Source organism: Hemicordylus capensis, chromosome 4 (assembly GCF_027244095.1).
Source record: "Hemicordylus capensis ecotype Gifberg chromosome 4, rHemCap1.1.pri, whole genome shotgun sequence".
Lineage (NCBI taxonomy): Eukaryota > Metazoa > Chordata > Lepidosauria > Squamata > Cordylidae > Hemicordylus > Hemicordylus capensis.
In genome coordinates, this window is record NC_069660.1 from 172,704,840 (window position 1) to 172,724,113 (window position 19,274).

The 19,274-nt window shown below is 40.5% G+C and overlaps 1 protein-coding gene across 1 annotated transcript in view; it reads right to left on the reverse strand.

Annotated features, from left to right (window-relative positions):
* Nucleotides 1–2,461: 2,461 nt before the first annotated feature.
* Nucleotides 2,462–19,274, reverse strand: part of PURA (purine rich element binding protein A) — a 41,837-nt gene continuing 25,024 nt past the window's right edge. Inside the window, exons 3-4 of the transcript XR_008307112.1 lie at nt 5,846–5,911; nt 2,462–4,684 (exon numbers count right to left, since the gene is read on the reverse strand). The gene's annotated coding sequence lies outside the window, so the exon portion shown is untranslated. The remainder of the gene's footprint in view (nt 4,685–5,845; nt 5,912–19,274) is intronic.

The following is a 19,274-nucleotide window of genomic DNA, read 5'->3' on the forward strand; positions in this document are numbered from 1 at the left end:
CATTATGCTTCTTTCTAGCAAAGACCCAAAATATTGTTGATGAATCCTGCTTATTAACATGACAGATGCCACAAAAAGCTCCTAGACAAGGTACGATGGTCATGTCCAGTTTGTGATATTCACTGGACAGCATTCAAGCCAAGTTAGTCGTGACTAACTTGGCTTGTTGATTTCAGTGGAACTTACGAAGTTTCATTGAAATCAACCAAACAAGTTAGTTATGACTAACTTGGCTTGAATGCTGCCCAGTGAATATCACAAACTGGAGATGTCCATCATACCTTGCCTAGGAGCTTCTTGTGGCATCTGGAAGTAGATGGGACCTTGATCTGACCCAGCAAGGCAGCCTTGCATGCTCTTAAAAGCTGATTCCAGATCTGAATCATTGCGCAATTTATTCAGAGTGGATGAATACATAGCAGAGCCACTGCAAATATGCCAGTGTACTTTCAGGAATCTGCATTTAACCTTTTCATGGATGCAGATGTGCTACATGGGTTTTACAACAGAATCTTTTCAAATATGCAGCACTCGTGTGGTACAGCCTTTTCATGCAACAGCAAGGCCTTACAATGCACATGGAGACATTGACTACTTGTTTCTGTGTCCATCTTCCTCTCTGTGGAAAGCTTACATGTGTATGCTTTCAAGGAAGCAATCTCTATGGGTATTTTGGATGGTACCACTGTAGAGATCACTGCCCCCATGTATGTAGCTGCACATTTGGATCTGCCCTTATCCTGAAATGGTCTCTGGTGTAACACCCTAAGTCAGCCCCTGAAAAAAATCTCAGTTCATTAGAATGATGGAGGATAGAAACTTACATTTGCATCTTCATTTTGATCCTTCTGCATTTTTCAGCACCACATTCTCAAAATTCTCTGGACAACCATAAATGCATCCCCTGCTTAAGAGATGAAAGCTGTGATTCAAACTAAAACCTACACATCACACAAACATACTCTAATGAGGATTCCCTTAACTGATGCACTGACCGAGCTTGGGTGTGCAACAGTTACTCATAAGGTATACTCTAGTAGTATTAATGATACACTAAAAGCATTGCTGTAACTGCAATTCCCTTTCTTGGACCTATATCATACCAAAAAATCCAGTATAAGGGTTTGGCATTATTAATGGAAATACCAACTGACATCCTGACTAATGAAGCAATTGTGGAAGGATGTTGTGCTAGTGACTTGTCTTGTGCTAAGTCTGGAGCTTGCATTTCAGACTTGTCTTATGCTACCGCAAGCATGTTTGTGATTATGTAGCTGTTGCACAACCTGTGGCACACCTCATTTGTTTCTCCCCCCACCCCGCAACAAAGGAAAATACCCTCTTTATGCACAGATTGACTAGTGATATACATTCTACTGTACAGTGAATGTATATACAATTGACACCTAGATTTTCTTTATTTAGTTATGTGTGTGTGTTTGTGTTAAAGGGAATTTTTGCACAAGACTGCTATAGTGCAAGAGCGCAATTCTGCACATCTGTGTTTAGTGTTGTTATGCAATCTTCTTGTGCTAATGCAGCTTTGCTTCTTATACAAGCTCTTTCTTAGGATGTTATCCAGTGTAAGTACCATGAAGCTCAGTAGAACTCCCTTATAGTAGCTGGGCCCTCCTATTGGCCATATTCACTGTGTGTCCCCCTATGTATCCATCTAATCACAAAATATTTTAGAAAATCTGTGCTCCACAACCATGCTTGGCTTTCAAAATGGAAAACTGAACCAAGTGAGAGAACGTCCATAACTGTCGTATATGCAGTGTTATTGGGGGCATTATAATCTCTTACTTTCTACAGAATGTGCTGTCACGGAAACAGCAATACTCTGTAAAAACATTTTTAAGTTGGATGTACTCAACAAATGTCTCAGATCACTACTAATCTGCAATGATTGTGTCACTTGAAAGACAGCTTTCAGGCTGTGCTGCTAAACTCACAGGTGTAAAAGTAAATCCACCCAAAGCACCAAGACTTATTTCTAAGTCTACCTATTCAGGACCAGGGTGCCAGCCATGCTCTTATTCTCCCCAGAGTTGTAAGAAGAACAGATTTGTATCCATCCATTAAAAGCTACAGCGTTTGGCTTGTGAGATGGGGAAACCACATTTATTGGAAACCAATTTCAGTAAGACAAGCCTGGATGAGCCAAAGTAAAGCACAACCTTTGCTGGCACTATATCATTAGCATTGTGAAATACAGTAATTCCTATTCAAAGTGAGCATGTTGTAGATGATGTTGAAAAATGTCACATGGTAATTCTGTCAGAAATCTTGCAGAAGATATGCTTTGTGTCTTCCTTGTAACTCAGTTTTAAACAACAACAAACACACCACAAAAAAACCTGGAAGGGACCAATTCAAAAGATTAACAATATAAAAACAGAAAGGTATAACTCAGACATTCTCAATGGTTGTTTCTTTCAAATCATCAATAAAATCCATCTTAATTCAAATAATTTATTAGATAATTACATGTAAACACTTTAAATTGACTAGCAAATACATTGCTTGAGTACTCCCCTCCCCGCAACAAAGGAAAATACCCTCTTTATGAACAGATTGACTAGTGATATACATTCTACTATACAGTGAATGTATATACAATCGACACCTTGATTTTCCTTATTCATTCATTCATTCATTTAAAGTGCAAAGGAGATAAAATTGATCAGCATTGCAAGACAGTGTCAATAGCAACTTTGGTCTATCAAGTGAAAACTAGATAAAATCCCTCCCCCGCCCCAGGTATTCTTAAAAAGCAACTAGAGAAATCAGACCTTGCATGACAATCTTAAAAAAAATAAATTTGTTTTCTCATATAACTGAAAATATTTTTAGACAGAAAAGATATTATTTTGAACAAACAAGCATGTTTCTTTCTTACAATTTAGTGTTAGTAGTTACATAGAAACAATTACACAAATACATAACCACAAAATGTCTGAACATTGCCGATTAAGTCAAAATACAAACAGTTATGAGATGATAGCCAAAAATATTGAAAATGAAAGAATAGCAGCTATTTACATAAATAAAAACAAGCATTTTTGCCGATTTCAATATTCCAAACTTCAAATAATAATATAGTTAGGGTATGCATGTATAATTAGTTACATAAAGACATGTCAACTACCAATGGAAATTGGCACATCTAAGAAAGACTAACTAGCATGTTTAGTTTGCAAATTAATGCAGATGAGGGAGATTTCTCATCTTTTTTGAAAACTCACATGTTTAAAAGGTTTTATATATTTTCTGCTTATCTTCTGAGGAAGAAAATGCATAGGGCTGGTTTGCACTGTCAGATCCTTCCATGTAACCATGTACAGGGGTGCACAACGTTATGGAGAATAGTTAGAATGAACCATGAGGATGGTTTCACTTTCCCCACCAGATGGATCCAGACATGGCTGCTGACCTTCCACATTGTTCCCACTAACTTATCTACACATTGTCAATATATGCATATATGACCATGTGAAGGCCTAGCTCTTAGCAGTTTCTCATTGTGCTGAAGTAGTAAAACTCTCCATTTTGAAAAGGGTTATTAATTTGACAGGACCCTGTATTAGAATGCCAAAAGATTATTCACCTCCTATTAACACTGCAGGTACATGATCTTGCAGATAAAGAACTTTTGGGAACTAATGTCATTTCTGGAGAAGTCAATGGAATCTTTGCCATCCGTCTTCAGTGAACATGGAAGTTCTTTCAGTTTAAGCAACCTTGAATGCATATTGCCTTCCTCCCTAGTTAATATGCATTAGTAAAAGCTGAAATGCTCGAGCTGTGGTCAGCGGGCTAAAGCCTTATCCACAAGCTGTACATGTGTGCAAAGTTCATTGCAAATGAAGGGTTTACACCAGCAGGATAACTGGGAATGCTGCGTGCTATTTCTAGCATCCTAACTACTTCCACTGGACTGTTTGGGAACATCTCAGCTTTTATTTGGTGTTATGTGAAACCTTGATATTTCAGGTTTACTAGCTTTCTGATGCCCTCTTTACTTATCAAAAAAGTGTACATTATATTTGCAATTTAATTCTTTCTCATGCTATTTCAAATTAGCTTAACTACCCATCCATTTTTTTCAGAAAACATGGCACCACTACAGAGTTTTAGAAATGAAGGGGTTAAAAATCCATTCAATTTTCCCCCTTAAAAATATTTTAACTTTAATTTATCTGATAAATGATTACAGGAACCACCTCCACCTTTCCAATAAAAATAGTCTTATATTGGAATAATACTGACAGCAACAGAGAGCATGGAAATGTGGAGCACCCTAGAATAAAATTTAATTTACATAGATTACCAATGTCAAACAATATAATTAAAGTATTGACAGCATTACAAAACTACAATGTTCAGTAAAAAAAATTATATATATAATTAATAGAATCTTTCCAATTTGCAATTGCAAAGGCATTGCTTATATAGGAAAGGCTCACAATATAGTTTTATCTGCATGGTAATATATCAGTGCTGAAGATAATTTGCCTTTGACCTCTAAAATAAGTGACTTCACATGATGTGTGCACATTCCAGAGTGGAAACGGGTTCTCCTCAGGACTTCTCAATGTTTCGAAGAAGGACCAGTGTCAATTGCTCAGATTAAAGTTGTTGCCAGTTATAATGTGCAACAATCAGAATCACAAAAGGGAGGCTGCAAAAGGGGAGGAAAAGTAGTTTTCAATTGGGACAACATATATAGTGAAGATTCAGCAACAGTAGGGATCATGTCTAAGGAGGAAGGATACCAGCAAATTCTTCATAAGTTTACTCTCTAATTCAGAAAAAATGGTGAACACCACACGGTGAGCTAGCAGGATTATGTCTCCCTTGCTCCCGCCTCTCCTCCATGTATGTAATGTATAAATGATGCAGGCATCCATAGAATCCTATGCATAGTGCCCAACAAATTATGTCCAGCCATTAACATGCCAGATTCCTTTCACCCTAAATGCATCAGACTCTAGAAATGCACATGCCATTTAGACAGGACAGCAAACACATGGGGTGGTGACACATGATCGCACAGCCCCATCTTGTTTGTCAAAGAAGAGGCCTTGAGATGGCATTCAAAGAGGATACTGAAAATTCTTTTTTTTTTTAAAGAGACAAGGCTTTTTGAGAAAAGGTGCTCACTTGAACACAACTGGAGGGAATTGAAATCAATGAAAGAAATCAACCCTTATTCTGTTATGATTAGTTTACATTTATGCCTTGTCAGCATCACCAATCCTCAGCTTCAAGTCACAGCATATTGTTCTTCAAAATTGGCTACACACACCACAGAATAAGCCTATATACTCAAATCTCAGTTTTATTAGAATAATTTCACTATGTAAAATCGATTTCAAGTCTATATTCTGGAATGTAAAACACATGACTAACTTGCTTTAAGTTTGATATTTCAATACTAGATTTATCCTGTATTTTTCTGGAAGCAGTCAAATATAGTGAACATATTTAAATAGTCCTCTCACCCAACCTTTCCTAAATTAGTCATTTGTTCTCTTCCCAGTGCAAACTTTCCATTATGAAAATTGAAAGCATTTAAATGGAAACAGAAAAATATACTGTTGGAATATTTTACTGGACTTGTTTAGTGTTTTCAGGATGCAAATATTTCTAGTTGTAAAAATATTTCGAAAGTTTAAAATTCCAGCCATAATTAAGGCCCCCACAGTCTAGCAAATTTCACTTTTTAAAAAAGTGCTGCCAGTGAGAAAGAAGAATGAATACTCTGTATTTTCCATTACCTGAAAGACAATAGATTTTGTAAATAGATGGGGAAGGACAGAAACAGGAAATGAAGACTGACCTTATAAACAAAGATATGTTTAGGGCTTCTGGTTTCAGGAATAAACCGATATTTACTGGTAAAAGTCTGCCAAAAAACAAAACAGAAACACAAGATTACTGGTAAATATTGGTTTATGTGAATAAGAACAAGTTGTTCTAGTAAAAACTAATCTGCCTACTTTTCTTCACTATCCCTACAACTGGACTAAATCTGATCCATATCGGTTAGGCAGTTCACAAGTTAGCCCACATGTACCTCAAAAGTTCATGTGTCTGCCATCTTGAATTAGGGTGGATGACATCATCAAACTATGAATTTGAGGTGTCCCTACAACTGCACCAAATTTGATCCAAATCGTTTCTCGCTTGCACCTCAGATGTTCACATGTCCGCCATCTTGAATCAGTGGATGACATCATTGAAAACTACATCCTTGAGCTGTCCTCATGTGTCCCTACAGCTGTAGCAAATTTGGTTCAAATCAGTTAGGCAGTTCACAAGTTAGCCCAATTGCACCGCAAATGTTCACGTGTCTGCCATCTTGAGTTGGGTTGGATGACATCATTACAAACCATGCCGTTGAGATGTCCCTGTGTGTCACACACTACAACTGTACCATATTTGGTTCAAAATGGTTAGGCGGTCCACAAGCTAGCCTAATTGCACCTCAAAAGTCTATGCATCCACCATCTTGAATCAGGGTGGGTTACATCATTACAAACTATATCATTGAAGTGTCCATGTGTCACTCACTACAACGGTGCCAAATTGGTTAAAACCAGTTAGATGGTCCATGTTAGCCCACTTGTGCCTTAAATGGTCACACATCCATCATCTTGAATTGGGGTAGATGACATCATCACCAACTATTCCACTGAGGCATCCCTATGTGTCCCTACAGCTGTAGCAAATTTGGTTCAAATCAGTTAGGCGGTTCACAAGTTAGCCCACATGCACCTCAAATGTTTACATGTTCGCCATGTTGAATCAGGGTGGATGACATCATCACAAACTACGCCGTCGAGGTATCCCTACAGCTGTACCCAATTTAGTTCATATTGGTCCAGGCATTGTGAAGTTGATGTGGGGGGGGGGGAGAGACATATACAGACACACCGATGGATACACATACAGAATGCCGGATGATCTCATAGCCTACTGGAAAGTAGGCTAAAAAGTGTCTTTGATTTTCCCATTTTCCACAGAGTATTACATTTTAACTATTCTGGTTGCCTTTTTTAAACAGCTGAAGGGATGAGAGGGTCTAAAGAAAGGTGCCATGCCTAAATTATTTTTGGCAAACAACTTCCCCAAACCAGGAGCCTTATGCTGGCAGAAAAGTGTTTCAAAAAGGTTATACACCTTCATTTACCAAACATGTTTAAGGGAACATAGCCCCTGTGAAGGAAGACAGAGAGAAACAATTTCTTTGGTCCCAGAATGTATAGAGATTTGGAATCCAATGGGATTTGGGGAATTCATTTAATTGGAATATATACAAGAAACTATAAATATAAGTTTTTATTCAGAATGAATTTCTTTGAAGAAGCCAATCCTATAAATTTTATTTGCACATCAATTTATTTCAAGAGTGGACAAATATATCTATATATCTATATATCTATATAATTCAGCTACACATGGTTCCTGTTTATAAAATAATCTTGTTTGAAATGAAATCTGGAGGCTAATACAAACCTATTATCTCTTAAAGCTGAATTTATGACCCTCTTATGAACTTATGGGATGCTCAGCTTTCCACTCTAAAGAAAGAATTGTAGGGAAAACATCTTTGGCCCTCATCACTGCCCAGATACTTATATCATGACTTGATACTGGGGGCCAGAGGCAAGGATGGAAAGTCAGCACAGGTTTTATCCATGAATCCATCTGTGTGATCTTTTATTTCTTATGTCTAGTAACTACCTAGTCTCTGCAACTGGCCCAGAATCCATCCTCTAATTATAAATATGCATTGCTCTACTACCAGTTAAAGAACATGGACATCTACCTTCAGTCTCATGAAGGACGCTGATCTGCCCAATAACTAATTGTGTGTGGGGCAGGGAATGGGTAGAGCAGCTATATAATTGGGTGGGGTGGGGGTGGGGAAACAAACAGAAACAAACACTGGAAAGAAATATCTTCTGATAGAAACCAACATCCATCCACAAATGGCTGTCATGGCTGCAAGTAAAACAGACCCTACTTAGGAATATCTTGAAGAAATCCCTACTCTGGGTAGAAAATGAAAATATGGCAAATGTAAATAGTTCAGCAGTGAGATACAATGCCCAATTGTCAGAATGAAGGAAAATTAAATAATTGTGTTATATCTTAACTACATATTTTACAAATGAAAGACAGTTCAAATTGCACAGATTTTCACCAATCTCCTTTCCCCTCTGCAACCCCCGTGACACATGCCACCCTGCTTCAGAGTGGGGATGTGCGCAAAACAGATTTTGCATTCTGTTTCGAGGTCAAAACAAAACACAAGCAGCCAAAATGTTTCATCAAAAACAGCAGTCAAGCCGGCTGTTTCAAGGAAACAAACTTCAAACATTTTGAGTGTTTCAGCCATAGGGAACAATGGGGAAACTTGAAACACCCCATTGCTCCCCATGGGTAGCTCCTAGGGACACCAAAGTGGGTTGGGTGGTAGGGCATGATGGGTTCTACCTACCACCCAACCCACAAAAGAAATGGGCAAGCAGGTAATTTTTAACAAATGTTTAACCTTTCCCCACAAACTCCCATAGGATCCTATGGAGGTTTGGGGAAAGGTTAAAATTTTTATTAAAAATGTATCACTTGCCCATTTCTTTTGTGGGATGGGTGGTAGGTAGCACCCATCATGCCCTACCACACAACCCACTTTGGTGTCCCTAGGAGCTACCCATGGGGAGCAATGGGGTGCTTTGAGTTTCCCCATTGTTCCCCATGGCCAAAATAAGATGCACTCACAAAGTGCATGCATGCAGGTTTTACATTACAATTTGCAATGCATTTTGCAATCCTGCCCTGAAAAACACTGCAGAATAGAAGAACATAGTAAAAGGGAATCTGTCCCTCCCAACACAAAACATACATTTCAAACACAGTCTAAATGGCCAAAAAAGAATCACTGACCTAGGATCTGCTGCCAGCCACAGTGCCTGTGCTGCAGTAACATGATTGGCACAAGTTGCTCTCTCTCACACAATTATGACTCTTTGCCTCCCTAGCATTGCAACAGCTGCCACAGCAGCACCCTTACTTAGCAGCAAGCATAGCCTAGCACAACTAGAGCAACTTCAGCCACATTTTGGCCCAAGGACACCTTGCAATGCAGATTGCAGAGCAGACCAGAGCAGTGAGTGAAATCCAAGTTAGTCTCAAGGCCAGACATACAGCTCATCCCAGCAACCACCAAGAAAGATCACTCCCTCTCTCTCTCTCTCTCTCTCTCTCTCTCTCTCTCTCTCTCTCTCTCTCTCTCTCTCTCTCACACACACACACACACACACAGAGCTGCCACTGTCCATTTTTGCCACAACACTATATCACAAACCAAACAAACCATAACTCCAGGAAGGCAGGCACCCAAGTTCTGCCTTTGTCAATCTGAGATTCAGTAAAACCAGAAAGTTATAGCAGCAATATTATATTCAGTGCTGAGAAAAGAAAACCACAAAATCAAACCTCCTCTCCTGATGTATCATCTTCTTCAGGACAGGCACTCTGTAAGGGCTCTCTCTGTCTCCCAGCCCCTTTGAATACATTTTGAAATTCCCTTGTGCCTCCCTCCAACCATCGGGGGCACTGTTGCCCATGACAACACTTGATTTGTATAACAAGGCAACCAAGAAGCAAGGACATCACAAGCCAATCGGAAGCCAGAAAACCAATCAGCAAAGGAAAAACAGGCCCAAAATGCCATTCAAAACATTGTTCTGCTCCAAGCTCAAAACAGGTGTTTTATTTAGAGGGTGTTCTGCTTCAAGCTCAAAACACCCGAAGCAGCCCATTTCAAGTGGAAACATTTTGACATCGAAACGTTCTGCACATCCCTACTTCAGAGGGTCCCCCAAACCACAGGAGCAGATTTCTGGGGGTGGGGGTGGCATTAAGAAAGGGGATTGATGACAGTCACCCTCAGCCTTGTGCAAACAGAAGTGCCCTCCATTCATGGAACTCAGGAAGCAACTCAACCTGTGTTATCATTACAGCAACCAATTATGTGCACATTTAGGAAGTATCTAAATAATAAGTGGATAATGTTGATTCTTGGGAATTTAATTGATCTACTCTGTTTATGAGCAGATTCACAGGGGAGAAAGGGCCAGATAATAGCTAGAACATCTAAGCAAAGTGAAAAGTTTTACTTATTCAAATCACAATCCCTATCCATGAGCCAGATAAACACATACTCTTCCAGATGAAATCCAATGGCCCATACATATATGTGATTATGAGCTCAGGGTGTCAATCTGTTAGACAAAACACCTGTCACACGGAATACCATGAGAGTTTAAAATGAAATGAAAATGACAAAAGATAATATGTTTTAATTTTGTTATCATCTTCACTTTTCATGGAGATAAAAACTGAGGATTCAGTGTTTGTCTCTTCACTACTACTATATTACTACAAAGAGCTTTGCAGCTTCATTAAGGCAGTTCACTAAAGAATTTATTGTACCTTTTAATTTAAATGTACAAGAATATACGCAGCTGCAATGCGAATACTGTGGGATTCCAGGAGAAGATTATACTCCACCAGCTGACCTACAAAACATCCATTTCTGTTTATACATTATGCAACTCCTGGGGATCTATAACATTAATGGGAGCAAAGTGCACGCACAAACAAGAACACAAACTGTGTCTTAAATTAAAAAAAAAAATATCCATGGCCTTGAAGTGTGTTTGGGTCTAAAATCTCTACATTTAACTTACAAAATATGTTAAATAACAACAACAATACATTCAAAAGTCTTGAATAACGGAATTCACAAAGAGCAGCATTAAATTCAGAAAAGCCAACATTTAAAAAAACCACAACTGAGTGGGAACACAGTGGGCTCCAAGAAAGGGCTGCTTAAAACCATAAACTTGCTTTAAACAATAAAGCAATATAATAAATGACTTGGCCATGTTATTCAGGTGCAGCAAAAACAAGATAGTCTTAACCAGGGGCATAGCTAGGAGAGAGAGGGCCTGTGACCGCCCCCCTCCACAACAGCCCCTTGGAGTGAGGGAGATAATGAAGAACATAAAGAGGGATGGAGCTGGGGGGCACTCAGGAGCTGGGGGCCTGGGTTCTTTGAACCCATTCACTCAATTAGAGCGACACCCCTGGCCTTAACATCTTAAATAAAATCTACTTCATCACATGCATCCAACAGGAGAAGTATGTCTGGAAGAAGTCTAACAACAGCGTTCAAGAGGGCTTTTGACTAAGAGGGGGGATAGAAATAGAAGTCCAAGAGAATCCAAAAAAGTTTTTTTTTTTTAAATAAAAAGTCTAAAAGATAGAAATTTGGGTGCTACCCCCATGACAAAATATGCAGGGAAATTATATTGCAGGGAAATGCAGGGAAATTATAGCACAATATCCAGGGCTTGAAAGTTTATATACTAATGCACAGAGCATAGAAAGTAAACATGGTGAGCTTGAACTCTTAAGTATGCAACTTGATATAAGACTTGATGGGATGTCTCCCAAGATTCGAAGGAAGCAATTGAAGGGTATATCTTGGTCAAAAAGAATAAAGAGAGGGAAAATAGCATTCTATGTCTAAAATGTGTAGAGATTTGTAAGATTGTCAAGGATGTACTCTTAGAGTACATTCTCAGCAAATGGAATTAAACTAGTATTACATCAGAATTGTGGATCCTTTGTGCATGGAGAGGTCACCAAAAGGGTTATAATTAGGATTGCCAACAATGGACTTTTACAGAGGACATGCGGTAATTTGGGGGACCAAACGACTTTTGCATTTGTTGTAGTGTCCGAAGTTCTGGGGAGCAGCGGGAACATTTTGTTTGCTCTGAGCACTTTGCTCTCACGAGCAGCTTCTCTCACGCGGTCTCTTTCCCCTTCCTACTGACCATCCACCCAGAGGGGAAACCAGAGTGGAGGTTTTGCTTCAGTGGCAGCTTGGAGAGCCACACAGTGCAGGAGCACATATAGGTGGGCCCAGCAGGTACAGTTTGCTTCCTTCATGTGGTGCTGGCAATGAGAAATTAGCAGTTAGCTAATTAATTTTACTCAATTAACAGTTACCCCTGCTGAGTAAAAAGGCACCTTTTAAAGAGGTGACTCTCTTCTATTTAGCATGGGTAGAGCAACTGGCCCTATCCAACCCCAGCACAGCATCCCTCCAGTGGCTGATGCTGGTGTTACCTTGCATGTCTTTCTAGATTATGAGCCCTTTGGGGTCAGAGGAGCATCTTATTTATCTTTCTATGAAAACCACTGCGAAACCTTTTGTTGAAAAGTGGTATATAAATGTTTAGGAACATAGGAAGCTGCCAACTACTCAGTTCCTTTATTATGGTCACAGACCAGTACAGCTGCCTTCTACTGAATCAGACCATTGGTCACCTAGCTCAGCACAGTCTACACAGACTGGCAGTGGCTTCTCCAAGGTTGCAGGTGGGAGTTTCTCTCAGCTCTATCTTGGAGATACCAGAGAGGGAACTTGGAACTTTCTGCATACAGGTGCTCTTCCCAGAGCAGCCCCACCCCTTTAGGGGAATATCTTACAGTGCTCACACATGTAGTCTCCCATTCAAATGTAAACCAGGGTAGACCCTGCTTAGCAAAGGTGGCAATTCATGCTTGCTACTACAAGACTAGCTGTCCTCAGTCTTTGTAGCTATAGAGAACAGCAAGCAAGTGGGAGCATGCAAAGAGGCTGGCTACCCTGCCTTGAGCCAGGAGGTCAAGTTGCTGGCCTAGCAGAGGAGTGGAGGACTGGGGGCGGGGAAGACGAATGTACAGTTAAGAAGCAGGGGCCTTGAGAACCCTGCACCTAGACAGCAGACATACAGCTCACCTGGTCATCAGCTTAACAGTGGTGAGCTCAGGGGCGTAGCAAGGTTGGAGTGGGCCCAGAGACAAGATTTTAAAATGCCCCCTCCCGCCCTCACTGAAGCTCAGCTCATGAAGTAAAGAAATCTTAAATGAGGCAGAATTATGGTAACAAAAAGCATAGTAAAATTTCACACACACACATATATATATATATATACACACCCTTTAAAAATAATTTAGGATGATGCTCTATTGTGGCACATAGGATATATATACACGATAATAGAAACATCATCTTAAATTATTTTTTAAAGGTTTTGTAAATTGTGGACCATGCAAGTCATTTAGTGGTACTAGAGAAAGACATGCTGTTCTGATAACTCCAGGTCTTAACACTCACATCAATTTCGGAGGATGAATACAACTGAAGGAAGCCCGGGCAGGTGCACGGCTGGGGGAGTCAGTCATGTGACTTGCCTCTGGGAGGCCCCCCCAAGGCAATGGGCCTGCAGACAACTGTCTCCCCTTGCCCTATTATAGTTACGCCCCTGGGTGAGCTTCACTTATTCTCAAATTATCCATTTTTTACCAAAATATGCATATACAATACTACTAAACGTATGCAATTTTGATGCAGTGGAGACCTTGGTGAAAAGTGTCCTCTATTTCCACTTTTTGGGTGGTGGATATTGTCTTTTTGCACCATCTGGACCTGACAACCCTAGTAATAATACAGGACTAGAAGGAAAAGTTTACTCCTGAATTGCAGCTTTGGATAACTGATATGTGTTCCTTGTCAGCATTTGAACTGGGGGGTGGTGGTGGTGGTGGTGGTGGTAACGGATTGGTAAAGAAGAGGAATTTTCAGCTATCTGGTCTAATTTTAATAAATTGTTCGTGTTTTGAAGAAACATCCTTAGAAGGTGGTGTGTGTTTTCCTCCCCCTCACCCCCAGTTCCCTTTTCTTTTGGCAAGTTGTGTTTATATCATGTTAAAATCAATACTTAAGGGATATTTTTGAATCTTTTTCTTTCTCTTCCCCCCCCCCCAGTTATACACACACACACTCCTATTTTTTAAACTATGTTATATTATGTGTAATGCTGTAATCCAGTGGTTCCCAACCTGGTAGCCTCCAGATGCTGCTGAACAACAAGCCCTACCATGCCCAGCTACAATTTATTGAAGCTGGGGGTGATGGGAGCTTCTGAAGTCCCCAGGCTGGGAACCACTGTTATAATCTTTAGTTGAAATAAAAATTCTTCCCCCACTCCCACCAGAAAAAGTGTACACCTGTACAGAAATCCAAGAGAGTTAACATGGTAGTCCAGTGGAGAACATCTGGGTAAAAACTGAGAAGGAAATAAAAACATAGTTGGAGTCTAGAGCACACCATCATACCAAGGAGAGCACATGGATAATGCTTTCCTGAAACAAACTACAGATGCTTTAGAGAGGTAGTAGTAATTGAGGACATCACCTTCTTAATTTCTGTTGGGAGACAAACTTCATCAAGCATCAGCAAATTCCTGACATGTCTTTTTTGACAACTTCCTCATTCAGAAGATGGGAGGAAGGAACAAGGTGGTTGATTATCTTTACCAGGGAATCGTTGATCAATGAGGCTGAAATATTGGGAACTTTGGGGGAAGTGATCATGTAATGCTGAAATGTTTGATCTTGTGAAAAGCATGAACTTAAACAAGCATGTATGTTGGATTTCAGAGAAGTTGATTTTAATAAGCTCAGAGAAATGCTACATAAGATGCCATGACTGGATAAACTAGGGAAAGTAGCCCAAGACTGGTCATTGTTCCTGAAATTATTAAAGTCACAAAAGTTATTAAAAGTGCAGTCACAAGCAGTCCTAATGAGAAAAAAACGTGGGAGTCATCTTTTTAAAAGAGCTTAGCTGATTAGCTGGGGGTGGGTGGGGGAAGGAAATGTATAAGAATCTATCTATGTGGTCGCTAAGAGTTGACACTGACTTAATGGCACTTAATCAATCAATCAATCAATCAAATGTATAAGAAAAGTGAGGGAAGACAAGACACCAAGGACTAACGCTCAAAACAAGCAGAGGCTCCAGAGGGATGCTAAGAGCAACAAGGTTTTTTTTAAAGGGATGCTTGAAGACATGGCATAACAAGCTATGAAGGGGCCCGTGTGCAAGAATTGAACATGGGCCCCATCAAATAATTTCCCCATAGGGATCAATGGGAAACTCAAAAAGATTAATTACTCCCAAATGGCTGGGCAGAGAGCTCTGGAATTTAACATGGTATTAAATTAAGCACTTAATGTGATCACATGGTGCTATCACATGGTGCATGGACTTTCAAGGATATTGGTTCACTTGTTGAAGCTGCCTTCTACTGAATCAGAACAATTTGTTATGGGGCGGCTAACAAATAAAGTTTTTTATTATTATTATTGTTATTATTATTATTATTATTTTAATGATTTTTTTAAAAGTTTCTAACACTGTTTAAAAGTGATAACTATTTTATTTCATGACAGAAAGCTACAAGAGGTTCTGAAATTGAATCCTCCATTCTGACCATCATTCAAGCCTCATTCGGAGCAAACTGTCCCTTGCCTGAATATAAAAGTACTAGCAGCCCCATTTTTTGCACCCCATGTTATAATTCCAGAATAGTTGGGTAGAAAGTTCTCAAGATTCATATGGTAGTAGCACAGGAAGGTAGCATCAAATGTGTAGATGTCCAAGGAGATCAGTTGACCTATTGATTTTTAATGAATTTTTAAACTACCCCCCCATTAAAAATCAATGGGTGGACAGATCTCCTTGATTGTCTGCATATTTAATGTTATAATCGTGTAGGAACAGAAATTTTAGAGCTTTCTGCCCAGCCATTCCAGAGTTGAATTTCCCATTGATCCTTATGGAGAAATTATGATTTAAGTAGGAAATTTGGGGTGTGGCTTCCCTATGCCCATTGCGTGCATTTGCTCAATTGTAGATCCACCCCATTTGAAGAATGAGGAAAGAAATGGTATGATTGCTCTTCATTAAGGATGGTGATACTTCTTTTCAGGTGGTGGCTTGTCAACTCTTCCAGCCCATTACATTTTGCTCCTGAAGAAATTCAGGTCTTTATAACAGCCAATCCCCAGAATTCTGCTACATTCGAATATGAATGGGAAGGTGGGGGGAGGGGGCGGCACTGCTGATGCTAGCAGAACTGATTCTCAGTAACTGGAATCACAAGGGGATAGGATACAGGTTTAAATTCACCCCCACAGAGTACTTTTACTTCCTTCTGTGGAAGTCACTGGTTGTCATTCACTCTTGCAAGGAAAAGTAAAGTGCTGCACTGGAGGATATTGTTGCAGAGGGCAAAACCTGCCCTTCTCCCCTGACACCTGCCCAGTCCCAACTGAAACAGTTGCCAATGGGAGGGGTTGTGGATGTCGTTGTGTGTACCAAGTCCAAAGAGATGCACAGCACGGCACTGCACCTCCCACAGAGATCCATGAATTGTACAGGCCTTTCCTTCACATGCACCTTGTCAATCATAATGCCTTTACTTTCTCCAGTTTAAATGAATGGCTGCCATTCATTTCTATATGGAACAGTATAGAATCACTTGGGGACAACACTGTAGAGGGTTAACAAACCTATTGTTCAGCCCTGGATAATCCAGTGGCAACCAACTTGAGTTCCACAGGAGTGCAATATGTATCACCATCATCCCCAGGGATCCTTGCAACATACAGGTCCTAGTATGAAGAAGAAACACAACAGGACTATGCAGATGGGGCTGGCTTGGTTCTGACTTTTCAGTGGTTTCTACTGAATTCTACAGGACAAAGTAAATAGGGTGCAGTTTGGAATTCAGTTGAGAGCAAAACCTGCTTCTTATTCAAGACATTGGGGTCCCTAGGGGCAGGTTTAGCCTCTGCCCCATAATGTCCTTGAGAGTACCCCTTAACTTTCATATATGTGAACAGGATATTGTTTATTCCTATAAGGCAATGGAAAGTATTGTCCTAAGGGAAAACTTTCTGGCAAGGGTAAAACCTGCCCATTGCTCCTGACACTGAAGAGGAAGCCACTGTTTAGGGATACTATGAAGGTAGGGTGAGCAATACACTTTCCGGAGGAAAAACAAGAGGGAGAAATTCTTGCTGGCCTCTGACTGTAATAAATACATTCATTCAGAGTGAGCAATAGGTTTCCAATGCTTCTCAGGAAGAGAGCTGGCATTGTGGTAGCAAGCATTGTGGTAGCAAGAGTCCACCTTGGTTGCTTATGAAAGGGAGACTAGAAGTATGAGCACTGTAAGATATATCAGATATAGATATCCCTTAGGGGGATGGAGCTGCTCTGGGAAGAGCATCTCAGTTCCAAGTTCCTTCCCTGGCATCTCCAAGATAGGGCTAAGAGAGATTCCCACCTGCAACCTTGAAGAAGCCGCTGCCAGTCTGTGTAGACAATACTGAGCAAAATGGACCTATGGGCTGACTCAGTATATGGCAGCTTCCTATGTTCCTCCCTCCTGAACATGGCTCATGACTTGGGGTGTTGGGAGGGGGAAAGACAGAAGCAATGCAGAGCAGAGCAGAGCTTCTCCCTGCCCAAAATGCAGTTTCTGCATTGGATGTGGTAGAAATAGTGTTCATTAACCCCCACCCTGAATATGGAGGCAGTGTTCAGTCTGGGGAAACAGGAGGAAGGGCCAGGTTTCAAAAGAGCAGTCCTGCCGCTGAACTTGCTCTACTAAGGTAATAACCTCAAATGATTCATGAAGGTGAGAAAGAGAAAGGACTAGTGTTCTCCATCCGTTCTCCTCACTCATCTGTAGATGAGTTTTTAGAAATTTAAATATAATCTGGAATGCCTACTGATCAGTAATGCTTCTATTTATCATAATACTGAAAAACAATTATAATAGCTCCTACCAGAGCCAGAGAGGGGAGGGGGGAGTTCACCGGGGTAAATCCTTGACTGTAAGGGATTCATAGTAGGCTGCCACCTTCCACTTTATTTTAATGTGGGACAAACCACTTTCTCCATATAAGATTCTTGGTGGGGGGTAAAGTGGCAAAACCCTCCCTAGCAGGGGCGGAGCATTCCTAGGCCTCCAGTGCCATGTGACTAAGGCAGACCCAAAATGAAGAGAAATATACTTCACCAAGGGTTCATTATGAAACTAAAAGAAAAACAGGAGTATGCAATAAGAACAATTGTTTCTTCTTAAAGCAGACTGTAAGAAAGAAGTTTTCATTAACCAGGCAACTCAGATTCTAGCAATACATGAAAGGAAAATATCTTCCCTCACGCGTCTAATTGAACTGGTCTCGATCTTATTACTCACAGGCCGGGATCTTCCTGCTGTCCCCAGCCTACAGGCTGTGGCCTTCCCATTTCCCTAGCAGCTTCGTCGGGGCACTCTTGGGACAGAACAAACAAAACAAAGCTTTCTCTTCTTCTGCTGGTGGCTGTGAGTATAGTTCCTGACAAGTTCTCTGGATTGGTACTTCTGTTTTGGATTTTCCTGAGCTTTTTCTCTTATTAGAAAAAGCCAATTTCCCCAGCAGTTGGTCTAAAAGAGGCCAAGTCCTACCTCAACTCCTTTCTATCACTACAGCAATATTTGGGATGTGCACAAAACTGGTTTGCCAGGTTTGGTTCAAGTCAGAACTGAACTGGGCATGTTCAGTTTGGCATCCCCAAATGGGGCCCCTGGCCTGGTTTGAATTCAAACTGGTTTGGGCCCTGTTTGGGGGAGCCATGGACATTAAATGTTTTTTTCTTTTTAAAGACAGACTTATTAGGGTTGTGCATTTTGTATTTTTTCTGTTTCGATTTGTACCAAATCCGAATCAACCCCATTTTGTATTTTGTCCAAAATTAAGCTTTCCGAATTACCCCATTTTTGTATTGTATCTGAATTAATCCAAATCCGAATTAATTCAGATTTAAAAATGGGTCACACAGTCAAAAGAGTGGGTGGGGGTTATAGTGCCCAATGAGTGGAAGCTACCACAAAAATTTCAAAGGAAGGGCAAACTGCTGGGTTTTGGTGAATTTTTGAAGGTTGCGTGTCTTTCAGATTTCCCCCATAGGGTATGATGGAGGTTTCAAGAAAAGTATAGCTTCATGCGGGGGGGGGGGAGTGGCCCAGAGTGGAGTGTGGTTGGTGGTAGTGCCCAGGTGGTACAAGGAAGCTACCACAATTTTTTCAGAGGAATTTGGCAAAGGGCTGATTTTTAAACAATTAATGAAGTTACAAGTCTTTCTGATCTTCCTCGTAGGGTATAATGGAGGTTCCTGCAGTCCCATAACTCCACTTGAGGGGTACTGGGGTGGCCCAGAGCAAGTGGCGGTGTAGTGCACATAGGGTGCCAACCACCCACATGGGTTGCCAACCCATGAAGTACAGGGTTTTGTTCTAGAG